The 6,937-nt window shown below is 40.3% G+C and overlaps 1 non-coding gene across 1 annotated transcript; it reads left to right on the top strand.

Moving 5' to 3' along the window:
- Positions 1-6,516: 6,516 nt before the first annotated feature.
- On the top strand, positions 6,517-6,623 carry LOC127109991 (small nucleolar RNA R71). The gene has a single exon (XR_007797231.1). It is a non-coding gene; the product is annotated as a small nucleolar RNA R71 (small nucleolar RNA).
- The last annotated feature ends 314 nt before the right edge of the window (positions 6,624-6,937 follow it).

Raw genomic sequence — 6,937 nt, forward strand, 5'->3', positions numbered from 1 at the left:
AGTCTACCCCGAGCTTTTATAGACGCTGTGGCGGGCGCCACAGGGTCTATGGTGGGCGCCACAAGGCAAAATCTGGCTGGGCCGGATTTTGGTCTCTTGGCTTGGGCTTCTCTTTGTCTTTTGGCTTGAGGGATTCGGATAGAGTTTGTCTTGTAATTTTCCTAGTATCATTGGCTTGCATAAATTTATAAAAGCAAAAAATAAAAATAAAATACAATTTAAACATTAGATTAATAAATAAATAAACAACTAAAGTAAAAAATGTAAATAAAACAAACATAAGACATATATATATATATATATATATATATATATATATATATATATATATATATATATATATATATATATATATATATATATATATATATATATATATATATATATATATATATATATATATATATATATATATATATAAGTAGAAATATCAATACGTAGATATAGTTGATAAAATATTCAAAATGCGATGATATAAAATGAGTTATGTAGATGCGAGGAATATAAAAAAAGGAGATAAAATAAGATGAGATGGTGAGATCATATAGTAGGGATGTCGTCTTCCTGAGTGGATCCACGGAGCATGGCTACCTCCTGCCTGAGCTTTGCGATCTCCTGATATAAACAGTCGACTTCGGTGGCGTGGGTGAGATCAGATACTCCCATCTGTAAAGTGAGGCCAGCCACCTCCTTTCTAAGCTCTGCAATCTCTCTACGACACTCTGCAATCTGGGTGCGAATGTATGGGGTCTACAATGATAGATTGTTAGAGAATACAGTGATCTTGGGAGAAGGTGGTGTAGGCGTGTACTCAGCAATGGATGGTGATCTCGGCTCCTCGATGGTCTCTCCCTGGCCCTCCAGAGCATAACTCCAATTCGCTGGGTCATGCACACTAGTCATCATAGGATCAGGCAGTGTGAAATAATGAATAGCCTCGCTGTCGACGAGCAATCGGAACTGACATGGGTGGAAAAAGGCTCTCCTCATCAACCCTCTGGTCAAACAGAAGTCGATGTCCATGGTAGTGTACCCACAGTAGGTCCAGAGATGTAACAGCTTGCGAGATAGACCTAAAGCGACAGCAATCTATGTAATGATCCCGCCCACATGGATGACTCCTTCGGTCGATCTGGAGACACCGCTGAGGCCACATAACAGAAAGTTCCCACATGCTACTGGGCAAGACTGGGATGCACAAAATAGTAGGAAGATCTCCTCTTCACTCAGTAATGTCTTAGCATCCGGCCTTCCTAGGAAGGAATGTGCCAATATCGTCTGGAAGTATCTAAAGGCAGGGTTATGTATAACCTGAGACAGCTACGTAGACGGATCCTGGCTTCCACCACCTGATATATCACTCCAAAACTTCTCCACCTCCTTACCCAGAAAATATCCCATAGGTGTCTCCGGGATAGCATCAGGAGTGCTCTGGAAACCCAATAGGTCACCGAACTCTTTCTGGCTGAAAGAGTACTCAACTCCAAAGAGCCTGAAAGAAGCATACCCATCCGGTCCAGAGTATGGGTCATAATCGAATGAAATGAGGAACTCCAATGTCAAGTTTATGTAGGTGTTACTCAAGTCGTCAGCAAACTCGTCCTAGTGAAGTTGGTGGCTCAGGAATCGGATACTCGGCTCGATACCCAGTGCCTCCATACAGTGCTGATCAGGATAACGTGTGGGCGCCATAGGGCGCTGATACAGAGCGATGCAGCGCTCTCTCTGAGCATTATCTCTATAGGCCACGTGCATATCGTCGAAATCCTGCATCCTGTAGAAGTTAAGTAAGTGATTCTGAAAATACAAACCATTCAAATTTTTAGTCTCGATGAAAAATATGATAAAATAAAATAAAATTAAATAAATGCGAAAAAGTAAAATGAAAAACGATGGGTTGCCTCCCACGCAGCACTTGTTTAACGTCATTAGCTTGACGATTAGAATTTATACACCTGTAGTAGTAGGAATCGGTGGATCAATCAGAGTGTGGCTTGAGTAGTATGCTGGAATGTCTCCTCCTTCGTAGAGCTTCAGTCTTTGTCCATTTACAATGAATGGACTACAGGTTTCGTTCTTGATTTCTACGACTCTGGATCTCAGAATCTTGGATACTTCGAAAGGGCCAGTCCATCTTGAGCGTAGCTTTCCAGGGAAGAGTCGTAACCTAGAGTTGAAAAGGAGAACAGGATCGCCTATATTGAAGTCTTTCTTTACTATTCTTTTGTCGTGATAGGCTTTTGTTCTCTCTTTGTATATTTTTGCATTCTCGTAGGCAGATTGCCTAAGTTCTTCTAGTTTATGAATGTCAAGGGTACGCTTTTCTCCGGCGGTCAGGTAGTCTAAATTCAAAGTTTTAATGGCCCAATAGGCCTTATGCTCTAACTCGAACGGTAAGTGACAGGATTTTCCATAGACTAGTTGGTAAGGAGTAGTTCATATAGGGGTTTTGAAAGCGGTTTTATAGGCCCGTAGTGCTTCTTGAAGCTTCTGAGACCAGTCTCTCCTAGAAATAGAAACAGTTTTCTCTAGGATTTGTTTTATCTCCCTATTGGATACTTCTACTTGGCCACTAGTTTGTGGATGGTATGGTGTTGCTACTCTATGCCTAACTCCATATTTTCTTAAAAGTTTGTCAAATATCCTTGATATGAAGTGTGATCCTCCATCGCTTATGACTAAACGTGGTGTTCCAAATCTAGGGAATATATAGTTTTTAAATAGTTTAATCACAACCCTAGTATCGTTTGTGGGTGCGGCTATAGCTTCAATCCACTTAGACACATAGTCTACAGCTACTAAGATATACCTGTTTCCTAAGGATGGTGGGAAAGGTCCCATGAAATCTATACCCCATACTTCGAAGAGTTCTACTTCCTGAATGTTTCTTAGAGGCATTTCATCACGCCTTGAAATGTTTCCAGTGCGTTGGCATCTATCACATTTGACAACGCAAGCATAGACATCACGCCACATGGTAGGCCAGAATAGGCCAGCTTGAAGAATCTTGGCGTATGTCTTAGAGGTGCTCGCATGTCCACCATAGGGTGCAGAATGACAATGCTCGATAATACTATTTACCTCTTCTTCTGGAACGCAGCGGCGAAAAATGTCATATTTACCCCTTTTGAAAAGGAGTGGTTCGTCCCAATAGAAGTTTCTCACATCATGGAAGAATTTCTTCTTGCGGTGGTAGTCAAGATCAGGGGGTACTATATCAGCAGCTAGGTAATTAACGAAATCTGCATACCAGGGTACGTTACTTATTGCTAAGGAATTTTGGAAGTTCTCATGAGGGCTTAGGTTATCATCTTCAATGGTTTCTAGTTTAGCTATCAGTCTATCATAGGCGAAATCATCATTTATGGGTACTAGTTCTGATTTTAGATGTTCTAGCCTAGAAAGGTGATCGGCTACTACATTTTCAGTGCCTTTTTTATCTCTTATATCTAAATCAAACTCTTGTAGTAATAGAATCCATCGGAGTAACCTGGGTTTGGCATCTTTTTTACTTAATAGGTAACGAATGGCAGCATGATCAGTGTAAACTATAATTTTTGCTCCTACTAGATAAGATCTAAATTTGTCTATAGCGAAAACTACAGCGAGTAATTCTTTTTCAGTTGTTGCGTAGTTAAGTTGGGCAGCGTCTAGGGTTCTACTGGCATAATAAATGGCATGTAATGTTTTATTTTTCCTTTGTCCTAGAACGACTCCAACTGCATAATCACTAGCATCACACATTATCTCAAAAGGCTTTGACCAATCGGGTGGTTTCATAATGGGTGCAGATACTAATGCTTGCTTCAAAATATTAAATGCGTCATTACATTTTTCATCGAAAATGAATTCGGCATTTTCATTAAAAGTCCAGTTAAAGGTTTAGTTATTTTGGATAAGTCCTTGATAAAACGCCGATAGAATCCAGCGTGTCCAAGAAAGCTTCGGACTTCTCTGATGGTTTTTGGTGGTTTTAGGTTTTCTATAACTTCTATTTTAGCTCTATCTACCTCTATAGCTTTTTCGGAAACTATATGTCCTAAAACTATTCCTTCGGTCACCATGAAATGACACTTTTCCCAGTGCACGAGGTTCACCTCCACGCATCTCTCCAGGATTTTCTCAAGGTTAGCAAGACAATTGTGGAAATCGAATTCGCAAACCGAGAAATCATCCATAAACACTTCCATAATACCATCTAGGTAATCTGCAAAGATGGACATCATGTAGCGTTGGAAAGTAGTTGGGGCATTACAGAGGCCGAATGACATTCGTCTGTAGGCAAAAGTTCCATAAGGGCATGTAAAAGTAGTTTTTTCTTTATCTTCGGGGTGAATAGGTATTTGGAAAAATCCTGAGTATCCATCTAGATAGCAAAAGTAAGAGTGTCTGGCTAGACGCTCCAACATCTGGTCTATAAATGGTAAAGGGAAATGATCCTTCCTGGTTGCTTTATTTAATTTTCTATAATCTATACACATCCGCCATCCTCCTTCTAAATGTTTTGCTACATGTTCGCCTTTATTGTTCTGCACGACTGTGATGCCTCCCTTTTTAGGTACTACATGCACAGGGCTCACCCACTTACTATCCGAGATCTGATAGATTATACATGCCTCAAGTAACTTAAGAACTTCCTTTTTAACAACATAACTCATTATAGGGTTTATTCTTCTCTGATGTTCTCTGGAGGGTTTTGAATCTTCTTCGAGCGAAATCCGATGCATGCATACAGACGGGCTTATACCTTTCAGGTCAGAGATATTATATCCTAAGGCTGAGGGATATCTTCATAAAACATCTAAAAGTTGGTTCGTTTCCTCTTGTTCTAATTCTCTAACACATTCATCAATGATATCTAAGGCATAACACGCGTCTCCCATCACAGGTGCCATAAGAAATTTCGAAAGTATAAATTCTATTTTCTCGTCACCTACCTCAAAGGTCAACTTTCCTCTCTTGACATCTATTATGGCTCCTGCAGTCGATAAGAATGGTCTACCTAGAAGGATTGGTATAGCATTGTCCTCTTTGATGTCCATGACAACGAAGTCAGTAGGGATAAATAACTGACCTATCCTAACAGGAACATCTTCTAAGATGCCTATCGGATACTTAACAGATCTATCGGCTAACTTAAGTGACATCTTAGTGGGCTGTAATTCTCCTAAGTTTAACCTCTCACAAACCGCCAAAGGCATTAAGCTCACACTAGCTCCTAAGTCTAGAAAATCTTTTTCGATGGCATGACTTCCCAAAAGACAAGGAATTGAGAAATTTCTAGGATCTTTATCTTTTTTGGCTAAATTGTTCTCGGAAATAGCATTACATTCTAAAGGCTTCGGATCGTCTAGTCTATGTTTGTTGGTAAGGATGTCTTTGAGAAACTTTGCATAAGAAGGTATTTGGGTGATGGCTTCTGTGAAAGGGATTTCTACGTGAAGTTTTTCTATAACTTTAATAAATTTTTGATACTGGTTATTGATATGGGCTTGTTTGAGTCTTTGCGGATATGGTATAGGTGGTTTATATGGCGGGGGTGGTACATAAGTTTTATCTTTAGGTTTTTCTCCTTTTTCTTGACCTTCCTGGTTTTCAGATTCCTCTGGTTCCTTTACTTCGTCCCGGGGCTCGGTATATTCCTTAGAAGTTTTGGGTTCACTCAATCTTGGGTTTGGTGGCTCATCATAAGCGTTCCCACTTCGTAGGGTAATGGCATTGGCTTGTCCTCTCGGATTTTGTTGAGGTTGTCCAGGGAACTGTCCTCCAGGTGTAGTCTGAGGGGCTTGGTTTAAAGCTACCTGAGAGATCTGGGTTTCAAGCATCTTGGTATGAGTAACTATTTGGTCAACCTTGGTTCCTAACTGGGTAATCAGTTCATTAACATGAATGTTCTGGTTCATGAACTCCTTGTTTTGTTGGGTTTGAGCGGTGATAAAATTTTCCATAATTTTCTCAAGGCTCGGGTTTGGTGGTACAGGTTGCATAGGTTGATTTGATCTTGGGGCTTGATAACTAGGTCTCGGAGGTGCATTATTTTGGATAGGGTTATTGTTTTTATAGGAGAAGTTCGGGTGATTCCTCCATCCAGGGTTATAGGTATTAGAGTATGGGTTCCCTTGGGTGTAGTTCACTTGCTCAGAGTGGGTTTCGTTTAATAGACTGCATTCTGCAGATTGATGTCCTTTGGTTCCACATATCTCACAATCCGACGAAACTGCGGCTACAGTATTCGGGTTTATGCACATATGCTCGACCTTAAGGGCTAACGCGTCCATTTTAGCTTGCATCATGTCTATAGAGCTTAGTTAATGCACTCCTCCTTGGGCTTCCTTCTTCTCAACTGTCGCTCGTTCGACTCCCCATGATTGATGGTTTTGAGCCATATCTTCGATGAGGGCACTAGCTTCAGGATAAGGTTTGTTCATCAGAGCACCGCCTGCGGTAGCGTCGATGGTCATCTTAGTGTTGTAATGAAGTCCATTATAGAAGGTTTGAATGATTAACCAATTTTCTAAACCATGATGTGGGCATGCTCTTAACAACTCTTTATATCTCTCCCAAGCTTCGAACAATGATTCTCCTTGGTTTTGGGTAAATCTAGTTATATGGTTTCGAAGAACGGAGGTTTTACTTGGGGGAAAATATCTAGCAAGGAATACTCTTCTAAGGTTATCCCAAGTCGTAATGGAATTAGGTGGAAGGGAATCTAACCATGATAGGGCTTTATCTCTGAGGGAAAAAGGGAATAATCTTAAACATATTGCCTCAGGAGAACCTCCATTGGTTTTAAAAGTGTCTGCTAATTGAAGAAATATTTTTAAATGTTGGTTTGGGTTCTCAGTAGCGAGACCTGCGAATTGACTTTGTTGCACTAGTTGCAACAGGGATGGTTTAAGTTCAAAATTATTAGCTGGGATGGTTGGGTTTACTATAC

This window comes from Lathyrus oleraceus, chromosome 7 (genome assembly GCF_024323335.1).
Source record: "Lathyrus oleraceus cultivar Zhongwan6 chromosome 7, CAAS_Psat_ZW6_1.0, whole genome shotgun sequence".
NCBI classification, from domain to species: Eukaryota; Viridiplantae; Streptophyta; class Magnoliopsida; order Fabales; family Fabaceae; genus Lathyrus; species Lathyrus oleraceus.